We start from the raw sequence: 12,783 nt of genomic DNA, 5'->3' as shown, positions 1-12,783 counted from the left end.
CAAAGAGCCAAAACACTTAACGAAAGAGGATGTTCTCAGTAATAGTGATCAGATTATTCTTCTGTAGAGGAAGAATTTCCTTTACAGGAAACCAAGGGATTCATTCTATGATTGGATGATACTGTACTATGATAGTTTTTTTGAGACAAATCTAAGTTTCCTATGGAGAATCTTAGATATGAAATTTATAAAATTAACAATTTGTGAGTATGCCTGCAGCATATTTTGATGGGTATTAAGGGTTTATTTTACTGTAAAAATTTATCTACTGCAAAAATTAATTTCAGCCTAAGTATGAAGTTGCACCAAAGTCCAAGGCATAATTTTGACAGATGCTTACTCCGGGGACCAAGTAATACCACGGAAAAATAATTTTATTCAACAAATATTTATTGCGCCTTGTTCAGCTTAACATGGTAGAGATTCCCATGAAGAAATGAAAAAAATAATTAGAACTTTCTAAGCAATTCTGCCAACTGCCCATGCACTGAAAATGAAAAGTTGTCAAATATATATCAGTTCCTTGCCCTATGTCCTCTTTCTACATTACTGAACTTGATTTGCATCACTCTGCAATTAGGTTCCAAACCATTTGGAAATGGGTGATGTGACATTGCTTCTTTGTCTAACCAGTGTTTAGACATAGAATAACTTTTTTTATACATAGAAGAACTTCAGAACTTTTATTGCTTGCAGATAATTGTTCATTTCTATTATTCCTTTTACTTCTAAATTTATTTGTTTTAAAACACTGTGATTTACACAATTGTTTATAATACTCTTGAGTCAGGTCTATAATATTTAACCCCAAATTTGCTAGTGTGGCCTTCTCCCAACTAAATATTCCTAGTTCCCCTAAATCTCCTTAGTTGCCCCCTGAGCAGGCACATAACAAATTTACTTCATAACTGCTTGCTCCAACAATATTCATAAGGGTGGCAAATGGAATTATTGGAAAGTATATCAATAAGAGGCAATTTGTGTGATGATTGCTATGTGATTTTTACCTATAAATTCAAATACACTAAAGTATTTAACTTATTAATTCAAATGAATAAAGTAAATTTACTTAAATAAATTTAGTAAATAAATACATTGAATAAATTGAATGAAGCAAATACATTTAAATCATTAATACAGTATAATATAATTCATATTCTCATTTGCATAAGTAAGTTTTCAAATCTGGCATCTAAAATATATTGCATTAGATTTTTTTTGTACTTGGGTTTTATTGTGAAAATTATCATGGTTTTCCTGTCACTAGTAAGATTTTATTTTTTAATTCAGTGCTAATATTTCATGGAGTAGACATGACATAAGTGCAGTCTACAAATGTAAAATTTAATATGAGTGAGGTGATAGAAATTCACTTCTTAATTATCAACCTAGATGATTTGGACCTAATCATTGTAGGTATATAATCCTGTCTTACAAATAATACTAAATTTAAAAATAAAAGTGTTTTCCTTTCCTCTTATAACTTGTATTTCTGCTGGGACTGTACTGATAGCATAGCAAGTAGGGCGTTTGCCTTGCATGCGGCCGACCTGGGTTAGATTCCCAGCATCCCATATGGTCCCCTGAGCATGGCCAGGGGTAATTCCTGAGTGCAGAGCCAGGAATAAACCCTGAACATCTCTGGGTGTGACCCAAAAAGAAAAAAAAATAACATATATTTCTGCTTTACAGAATGCAGAATAAATTATGAGAAGGTATGCTTTTGTTTGAAAATTTATTCAGAAACATCAAAGATAATTAACAAACCAGATAACACTTCAAGTTACTCCTCTAAGATGAGCAAAGAGTTATCAACTATAACCGAGTCGATTATACTGTATCACTGTAGCACTGTCATCCCGTTGTTCATCAATTTGCTCAAGCGGGCACCAGTAATGTCTCCATTGTGAGACTTGTTGTTACTCTTTTTGGCATATCGAATATGCCACAAGTAGCTTGCCAGGCTCTGCTGTGTGGGTGGGATACTCTTGGTAGTTTGCTGGGGCTCTCTAAGGGGACAGGAATCAAACCCAGGTCGGTCACATGCAAGACAAATGCCTTACCTGCTGTGTTTTAATTGTTTTTGTTTTGTAGTCATACCCAGCAGTGTGGGGGTAAGTCTCGGCCCTGCCTAGAGGTGCTTCGGTAGTGGTGGGGTCAGGGGCACGTAATACCGGGATAACACTCAGGCTTTCTACACAGTGCAGATGTAGGTATATAATCCTGTATAGCTCTGTCCACTGAGATACCTCCTGGTCTCACCTTTAATTTTTAATGGTCTGATAGAATCCCATGGATTCTTATAAATTGGCCTCTTAGGAATAGACTGGAACAAAAGAAATAAGAAAATAAAATGCTTCGTATTCAATAAATTAGAGTTAACATAGTTTTGGTTCATAATCATTTCTTTTAATAGGAATGGAGTAATGCTTTTTAAATACTCAAAGGAAACCTAGGGTGTTCTTTTAAACCAATACAAAATGTCCTTTAATCCCCAAAGAAAACTTAGGAATTTATTTTTTTTAACAAATATGAAGATTCTTTTAATTCCCACAGTGATAGCATACTACAGTTGGTGTAAGTGTAGAAAGTTTTTTGTTAAAATATCTCTGAACATACAATGTTTCATGAACTCATAAAATTGGTTAAAGCAAATGTACATATTTTTTTCCACATGGTGCTATCACCATGCCTCCACTTATTTTTTTGTCATGCTTCTAATAAAATACAAAATTTCCTTTCAAAAGAAGGTAATTCAAATTTGAAAGTAGCTTAGTTTTTTTTTTTTTTTCTTTTGGGTCATACCCAGCAATGCACAGGGGTTACTCCTGGCTCTGCACTCAGGAATCATCCCTGGCAGTGCTCAGGGGACCATATGGGATGCTGGGAATCGAACTCGGGTTGGCTGAGTGCAAGGCAAACACCCTACCCGCTGTGCTATTCCTCCAGCCCTGAAAGTAGCTTTTTAATGTTTGCTTAAAGCCAATTTATTTTTCTTTACATTCTACTTTTACTGGACTGACTTTTGAATGCGAGTCATCAATATATTAAGTGATTTTACATTTCATCAATCATAAATTTCACTTCATGTTTATGTGACAAAAACATCGGGTGTGTTGACTAAGACAGTAAACTAGAGAGCAAGTTGAAGCTTGAGGAAACAATTTCAGGGAAGCTTTTGACCTCTAATACAAGCCCAAGGTAGATAAATCCTTTGCTGTGAATGTAAGTAGAGTGGTGTCTAAATAACAGTATAAAACGTGCTGACATTTACAGAGGGCTCCCCTAGAGCCAAGATATCTTAAAGCACTCCTTGGCATCGTGAAGCATGTGGACTCTATATGAAAGACTGAGATTCACGTTGTAAAAGCATGAAAGCAAGTTGCCATATGGCCGTGGCCTTTGAATCTAGCACTTTCCTCCAGCATCTGGGCCAAGGAACTCTTTTGTTTACATCATTCCTTTCTATTATTTGTAGACTACTTATTTCCCCCTTTCTCATAGGTGCCATTTCCCCATATGACGCTCACTGTAACTACTCACTTTTTTGGTCTATTTTCTGAGGAAAGGCGCTCAGGAATGTTGGGAAAACAAGCACGAGGTTTTTAAAATTATTTCTCTAAATTAATATTTCTTGTGAAGTAAAAATAAGGCTTAGCTAAGAACATGAAGTGAATCACATAACTTCATTTTGAGAATGGATAGACATAGGCTAAGCATTTCCGTTAGAAGAGTTACTCTCATAGGTGGGGGTTAGGTCTGTGGGGTTTGCATGCATGGGTGAGTTTAGTCCTACAGCACCACCCCATGTGGCCCTCCTGGTTCCTAGGCACCAAGGGACCAAGGCACCAAATATCAATGCATCATTGAACCCCGCGTTGGACTCATTAGACCTTAGAGGCAGAGAATCAGGGAGAATGCCAAGAGCGGCTCCTGGGGACTCCCGGACATTGCTTGGGATATCCTTCCCCTGTCAAAGAGACTTTCCAACACAAAACAGTAACACAGATCTAGATACCATGACCAACTGAGTTTGTTTGGAATTTCACGTGGGAACTAATAACTGTAGCACTGTGCCATTGTTCATCGATTTGCTTGAGTGGGCACCAGTAACGGCTCCATTGTGAGACATTATTATTGTTTTTGGCATATCGAATACGCCACAGGTAGCTTGCCAGGCTCTGCTGTGTGGGTGGGATACTCTCGGTAGCTTGCTGGGCTCTCTGAGAGGTATGGAGGAGTCGAACCCGAGTTGGCTGTGAGCAAGGCAAACACCCTACCCACTATGCTATCACTCCAGCCCGGGAACTTATCATACTACATGAAAATGTCTTGTGAATATTTGGGGTATTAAAATTTATTATTGGAAGAGAACTAATGAGTTCCATAATCCATGTATCAAAATATTTTTTTTAAGAACTTAACTTTTTGAAATGGCTTCCGTCATATTGAATTCAAGATGCTATTCCTTAAAACTATCTTTAATGTGTCAGTCTTTTGTAGATGCAATATCTCTTTAACTTTTGGTAGCCAGTGCTCATTTAAATGTTATCACTTCAGCATTCTGATGTATGAGTTCCCAAAAGCTCTTAGTGTGGTATCCTGTGATTTCTTAATAATATATTTATGATGACAAGTACATCAAAAACTATTTACTGTACTTATTAAAATGTAAAATTTATGACTTCTTTGGAAGTGAGTATGAAATCAAATCTATAAGTCAGAGATATAATGAATTTCATAGAAATAAGTCACTATTTGGTAATCTTAATTTTTTTTCTAATTGAGTTTACATTTCACCACATCATAATAATTCTGATCCTGATTCACTGTAATTCATTATTGACTTACATTTCATATGGTGTTAATATATATTTGGGGAATATAATTCAAAATTAGTGCTTTCAAATGAGCATGTTGCTTAAATAAGTAGACTTCAGGGAACTGATTACACATATTTTGAAGTATCTTTATAACTATGAAATAGAGTACCAAGATAAATTAATGCATTCTTTGACATCTCAGAAAATACCTGTATATGGAGAAACTGTTTATTAGACTTACAGTGGTAGGGCATTTGCCTTGCATGTGGCTGACCCGGGTTTGATTCCTCCACCCCTCTTGGAGAGCCTGGCAAGCTACTGAGAGTATCTCGCTCACATGCCAGAGTCTGGCAAACTACCCATGGTGTATTCAATATGCCAAAAATAGTAACAAGTCTCACAATGGAGATGTTACTGGTGCCCACTTGAGCAAATTGATGAGCAATGGATGACAGTGATACAGTGACAGTGATATTAAACTACACTGCTGTTTACTTTTGCTGCGTAACATTTATTAAAAATATTTTTATTTTAATAGTATTCAAATTTATGGCTAATATTGATATCTTTAAAAGTGGAATGAGAATTTAGGAATGCTATAATTAAAGTGCAGAGTACTCTAAAGTTTTAATATTTTCTTAAAGTTTTTATGTTTGATCACATTAAAATTAGCAAGTATTTTTGTTTGTTTGTTTTTTGGTTCAGACTTGGTGTTCTCAGGGCATATATAGCTTCATGCTTAGAGATCACTCCTCAGATGCTTGAGGTACCCAGAGGCTGGGGTAGTATTTCTTATTCAGTGGTTGGGATCCAGCCAATGCACTGGATTTTTATCTTACTGAAATCACTTGAATTTTATCTTACTGAAATCTCAAGACAACTAGACACTTTCAAAGAATATTATTTTATAGCCTAATTAAACAGTAGTTGAAGTTATGGTTAAATTACATATACTAACTAGCACAAGTATACAGCTGATGAGTATCACTCCTTGGCCTCTTGGTTAAGATCAAGTGTACAACTGACAGGCAGGGAAACTACCTTAGACCATTAGACCATAGTTTTTTTTTCATAACCTTCATAACTAAAGCACCTTAATCACTCTACTCTCTCTCGCCCAAATAAGTGATTCTTTAGTAAACTCATTCTAATCTATTTTTCCAAAAGATTCATTTTTAAATTAAAATACATCATAATAAGTATAACTAATATGCTAACTAATAGAACTAGTTGCAACTAATATTTATTGATTAATGCATCCCATCAAAGTAATAAGAATGAATAGAATAAATATATTTAAAGATGACATAATTGACTTGGAAAGAACAATTAAAATGAAGTTATTATCAGTGATCAGCCAAATTAGATCAAATGAATTATAATAGAAATAGAGGTTAGAAAATTTGGCGATTGAGCTTTCATTCAAAGAAGTTTTATTAAATTGGTGAAATTATGAAGGAAAAAGCAAAAAACGTCATTTCCCACAAAGATATGGTTAGTATTTTGAATGTTCCTTTTCAGATGTGCACAGCTGTAATTAGCAAATATTTATTGCTTATTTGGTCGGACAGTAGGTTAAAAATTTTATCTTACTGAAATCTCAAGACAACTAGACACTTTCAAAGAATATTATTTTTATAGCCTAATTAAACAGTAATTGAAGTTATGGTTAAATAACATATACTAACTAGCACAAGTGTACAGCTGATGAGTATCACTCCTTGGCCTCTTGGTTAAGATCAAGTGTACAACTGACAGGCAGGGAAACTACCTTAGACCATAGTTTTTTTTCATAACCTTCATAACTAAAAAAAGTCACAAAACTTAGACTTATTGAATCAATTTTTGTTTTGTTTTGGGGCCACACCTGGCAGTGCTCAGAGCTTACTCCTGACTTTACACACAGGAGTCCCTCTTGGTGGGGCTAGGAGACCATAGGGGGTGACAGGAAACTAAAGTCAGTAGACCATATGGAAAGTGCTCTACATACTGCACTACCTCTCCAGTCCTATAGAATCAATTTTTACAAATTAATTTATTAACATAATAATCTTTTGACATCATAAGATTATATTGAAATTTTATTCTTAATGATATTATAAATTATAATGACTTCAACTTGTTTGAACTATTCAGTATAATTCCGGTTGGAAAGGGTATTTATTATATAAATCTGATGCTTTCTCTTTGGAGCTGTGTGTCCTTGACAAATCAAGGGGATTTAATGTTATGAGTATTGTCTCACAATCCTCCTGTTACATTGTGGGACCCCTGAATCTTAGACTCCTCTTAGACAGTATGAGGACAATTTAATAATTATTCTCATCCTATGAATGAAGTCCCATGGAACCTAGATAATGTGGAACTTTGTGACCTTGAACTCTGGGCTCCAAGGGACCGGGAAGCTGAGATCCTCTGCCTACTGTCCCCCAATCTCCAGAGACGCAGGGATCACACCATAAGCCTCACCCTGCCACACCCTGCCTCTTCATTGGCCACCCTTCAGATCTCAATGGCTGCTCCTCTCACACTTGAGTATAAAATGAGGCCCCCATCGCCAAGTCACCGGACTCCACACCAGGCGTTTGGGGTATGCCAGAGCGGGGTGGGTGAGAACTATCCCCACCGAAAGGGATACAACCCGGCAGCCAACCTCCACTAGCCAACCGCGTAACCACTCCAGGCCTCTTTCTGGACATTATAAGACACTTCCTACCCATTTTCCATAGTTGCCACACCATATTTGATGGAGGTCAGACAGTAGGCAACAAATCATAGACACACACACACACACACACACACACACACACACACACCTCTCAGAGAGCCCTGCAAGCTACCGACAGTATCTTACCCCCATGCCAGAGCCTGGCAAGCTACACTTGGGGTATTCTATATGCCAAAAACAGTAACAATAGGTCTCATTTCCCTGACCCTAAAAAGAGCCTCCAATAGTTGGGAAAGACTAGTAAGAAGAGGCTGCCAAAATCTCAGAGCTGGGAGGAATAGAGACTTTACTGGTGCCCACTTGAGTAAATTGATGAGCAATGGGGTGACAGTGACAGTGATACAGTGATTCTCATCAGTAATCATCAGATGTAGTTTATAGATTTAGATGGGGCGGTCATTTTGAAATTCATCAAAAAATTCAAATTTTCTTTCGAATAAGTTTAATGAGCCATCACTGTCTCACATCTTTGTTAAAAATCACTATTTTTTTTTGCAGAAAATTCTGTTACAAATTAGAACAGAATATGTCCATATAGACATCATCCCATTGATCGTCGATTTTCTCGAGGGGTCTTAGTAACGTCTCCATTCGTCCGAGCCCTGAGATTTTAGCAGCCTGTCTTTATTCGTCTTTCCCAATGGTGCTGCATTGGAGGCTCTTTCAGGGTCAGGGGAATGAGACCCATCATTGTTACTGTATGTGGCATATGAATACACCACGGGGAGCTTGCCAGGCTCTCCCATGAGGGCAGGAAACTCTCGGTAGCTTCTCAGGTTCTCTGAAGGGGAGAATTAGGCTATAAGCTTCTCGGCCGTGTTCTTCCAGGAGCTTGGTTTTACAATCTCTGATGTTGGCTATTGATGGGATTACCGGTGCTGGCGGCAGTTTCTGGATGTGACTGCCTAGCTACTGGAAAATGGGGGATCTGAGCGGAAGAGGCCCAGTCCCAATTCGAACAGGCTTGGAGATCTCAGCCCCAGGTTCCACACACCTTGGTTCCTCTGCCGGAACGTTCTGACGAACCTCACAAGGGGGTGATTAAAGCATTAAAAAAGCAATAATAATAATAATAATAATAATAAAAAGCTGGGCGATTATGAGGGTAAGAATGAGAGAGGCAAAGGCTGTGGTCCTATCGGTGCTCACCCACCAGAAGAGTGAAGGCCCAGCCCGGATCTGTTCACAAGAGACTTGGGCTAGTGACAGGAATAAAGGAGCACAGGGTCCACCTTGGCATGTTCCCACCTGCAGCCATGGCCTCCACCACAGCTCCTGGTCACCATATAGACAGATTGATTATTTATTTATTTATCTATTTATTTATTTTTGTTTTAGGGCCACGCCTGATGGTGCTCAGGGTTTATTCCTGGTTATGCACTCAGAAATCATGCCTCATGGGCTGGGGGACCACATGGAATGCCTGAGATCAAATGGTGGGTGGGCTGTGTGTAAGGAAAGTTACACACTGATTAGCACTGTGCTAATTGCTCTGGCCCCAAGATGCACTAATTTTTTAAAAATGCTATGATCATCCAACTTTTGGCCTAGTAATTTACATAGACAAAACCCCTGTGACTATTTTTTTTTAACTGTAGTAAATGGGTTATAAGTATAATGATAAACCTTGCATTTTGTGGACCTATTTATGTTAGGATTTTTTTTCTTCTTCAAGGAACATATGGTTTTCTATTGGGACAAAAACGATCATATCTTAAGAATTTATAGTCTGAATGTCCAGAACATGATTAAGATTTTCAACAGGTTACTAAGTCTGTGTTGATAGAAAATTTAACAGAGTAATGGACCATAAAACATTGTTTAAAATTGTCATCCCTGGTCTAGCACAGTGGTTAATATTTTACTGACTTACATGTTTTTCCTGTTCACGCTTATTGAGTCCCTTAAATCCCACAATTCAAAGAAATTAATTAACCGAAAGTGTTCCTATTTGCAAGCATGTTACTTCTGGGAATTAATGTGTCTAAAATGAAATCAATGTCATTTTTTCACACTGACTTGTGTTACTGGACAAGGTTGAGTCATGCAATATCCATTAACTTTTAAATGCCTCAGTTGTATATTCTTGAACCAGAAATTTAGTTTTACTCAAAGATCACATGATAAAACCCTAGTTTTGTGTGCATGCAATAAAAAGCGGTATTAAATTTCATCTAACTCTTTGAGAGCAAAGGTGCATATGTAATATGCAAGAACATCTTTCTTTTGTATCTTCACAGCCTTTTGATTCAGTCTTAGTTCCCCTGGGTTTGTTACCTCTTTCAACTGTCCTTTTTCATAAATCTTAGGTTGAAAAAGAAAGATCCGGAAGCACCAATTTTTATAAAGCATTGAAACTGCAATGCTTTCAGCTAAGTTCATTTTATGACTCCATAATCTTCCTTTTCTTATAAAATGCTTGTTTTGAAAAAATTTGGGGCTTAATCAAATGTTCAGAAATGTCTGAAACTGTCAAGGCAGAGAAAAAAATCTTTAATAAAAACTAGCTTGTCCAAATCTTTGATTATTCATATATTACACTGTTTATATCTTGAAGGCTGAGACATTTTATCTGTTCTTTGTATTGTGAACATGTTGTCTGGTCTGAAATACTTGCTTGGCAAGTATTGAGTAAATAAATGAGAAAATAAATTCTACTTTCTAGGTTAGCATTCCCCATATCTAAGTATTACTTTAAAATCTTGAAAAATCATTATACAAATTTTATTTAGATTTAGTGTCATGAATATTATTTTACAATTCTTCTATTATATTGGTGGGCATTTCACACTACTTTCTGAGAAAGACCATATTCCGGAAAATCTTGGGCAAGTATTTTAAATGCTTCAAGAGTCAATTTTATTATAACTATATTGTAAAATCAATTCAAGATTGTTGTCATAATGAAATTATTTAACACGTAGGAAAACTTATGGTGCAATGTTAGTCATATGATTTTGTCTCAGTATATTATAATTCAATGTGAAATGGATTATCTGTTTTTTCATTCAATCAGTTGCTTAAAATTTTTGTTCCCATCTCTAATATCCATATTTATTCCCTATTTTTTTAACCCCTTGAATTGTAAATGTTTATTTTACAGATGGTGGGTCAAACGAGTGCTCAGGCACCATTATAGCTCTATTCTCAGAGGTCATTCAAAATTCCAGGAGGTATTTTGAGAAAAAATGATGACAGGGGTTGATACCAGGCCTCTTGCATTACAATGTGTATTTATCTCACTGAGCTTTTTACCAGTCCTAAAAATAAAATTTTGTTTTGTTTGTTTTGGAAGATATTAGTGGATACTAGATCCTTGGAATAGAAAAATATTTGTTCATAATTCCATCTTCATATTTAATTGAAACTTTTCATACATAGAAAATTCTAAAATATATTTTATATCCTATATTTAATATATTTTCCTTGCATATAGTATTATTTATGGAAAGACTGATGTTCTCTTATCCTTTATCTTCTAAAGATGAGCTTTTTATCACCTTGGAAGAAGGTTTTTTTTTTTTTTTTGCTTTTTGGTTCACACCCAGCGATGCTCAGGGGTTACTCCTGGCTTTGCACTCAGGAATTACTCCTAGCAATGCTCGGGGGACCATATGGGATGCCGGGGATCGAACCCGGGTCGGCTGCATGCAAGGCAAATACCCTATCTGCTGTGCTATCGCTCTGGCCCCGAAAGAAGTTTTATCACTTATTATTTAGTTGGAATTCTGAAAATTCACAAATATGTATTTCTGCCTGTACTTCTTAATTTTCTTGCAATCCACAGAATACTTCAATTTGAGTCTTTTCTTAGAAAAATAAAATTATCTATTTTCTTAGATAATATTCTTAGATAATATTTCTTAGATAATATTCTGTTATGTATGTGATTGCGTTGCAGAGATAGCACAGCGGGTAGGATGTTTGCTTTGCACACGGCTGACCCGGGTTCGATTCCTTCATCTCTCTCAGAGAGCCCGGCAAGCTACCGAGAGTATCCCAACCTCATGGCAGAGCCTAGAAAGATCTTCGTGGTATATTCCATATGCCAAAAACAGAAACAAGTCTCACAATGGAGACGTTACTGGTGCCCGCTCGAGCAAATCAATGAACAACGGGACGACAGTGCAAACAGTGCTAATGTGTGTGATTATATTCACAACTATGTCTCTTCTTTCTGGTTTATTATTATTAAGAATATAATGGATGGGAATTTAAATTTTTAATATTTTTCATTTTAATGGGAAATAATCTCCTAATTGGCCACCCTCCAGAACTCATGGCTGCTCCTCCCAAAAGAAAGCATGAAACGAGGCTCCATAACCATACCACCGGACTTCGTGCCAGGCTGTTTCCACTCGGGACGCCCTAGAGGGGGGCACGTGAGAGCCCTCCCCGCCCAAAGGGACCCTGGCAGCTGACCTCCACTACTACCCAATCGTCACCATGCTCCCGGCCACTTTCCACATGCTCGTGCCGATCCTCACTCATGAATGAACATATTCCTGGACCACATGGCCACGAACTGTCTGCACATCATAAGACACTCCTTACTAATTTTTCATAAGATCACACAAGATATGTAGATAGATAGATCTAGATCTGTAGATATTCTAGATCTAGATCTACAGATCTAGATCTATCTATCATCTATCTATCTATCTATCTATCTATCTATCTATCTATCTATCTATCTATCTATCTATCTATCTATCCCTCTTTGAGAGCCTGGCAAGCTACCGAGAGTATCCTGCCCGCACAGCAGAGCCTGGCAAGCTCTCCATGGCTTATTAGATATTCCAAAAACAGTAACAATAACAAGTCTCATTCCCCTGACCCTGAAAGAACCTCCAATCATTGGGAAAGATGAGTAAGGAGAGGCTGCTAAAATCTCAGGGCTGGGACAAATGTAAATGTTACTGGTATCTGCTCGAGTAAATCGATAAACAACAGGTTGACAGTGGTGACAGTGACAGTGATACAGTGAATATTTTCCATTTTAAGTGCTTTTATTTTGGGCGGGAGCTTGGGCCACACCCATCAGTGCTCCCAAATGATGAGCCTTTTGGCACTCAGCAATTGCTTTGCAGTTTTGTCCATCCAATCCAATGGCCAGAGAAACTTCTTTTAGATTAATATTTCTCTTAGAAAAGGAAGGCTGCAATGACCATGGGGTGGAGGATTGTAGCTAGGGAAGAAGTGGCGTGGCTTAGATTCATCTTTTTCTGGGTT

Source organism: Sorex araneus, chromosome 2 (genome assembly GCF_027595985.1).
Source record: "Sorex araneus isolate mSorAra2 chromosome 2, mSorAra2.pri, whole genome shotgun sequence".
Lineage (NCBI taxonomy): Eukaryota > Metazoa > Chordata > Mammalia > Eulipotyphla > Soricidae > Sorex > Sorex araneus.
Note: the sequence above shows the minus strand (reverse complement) of the source record.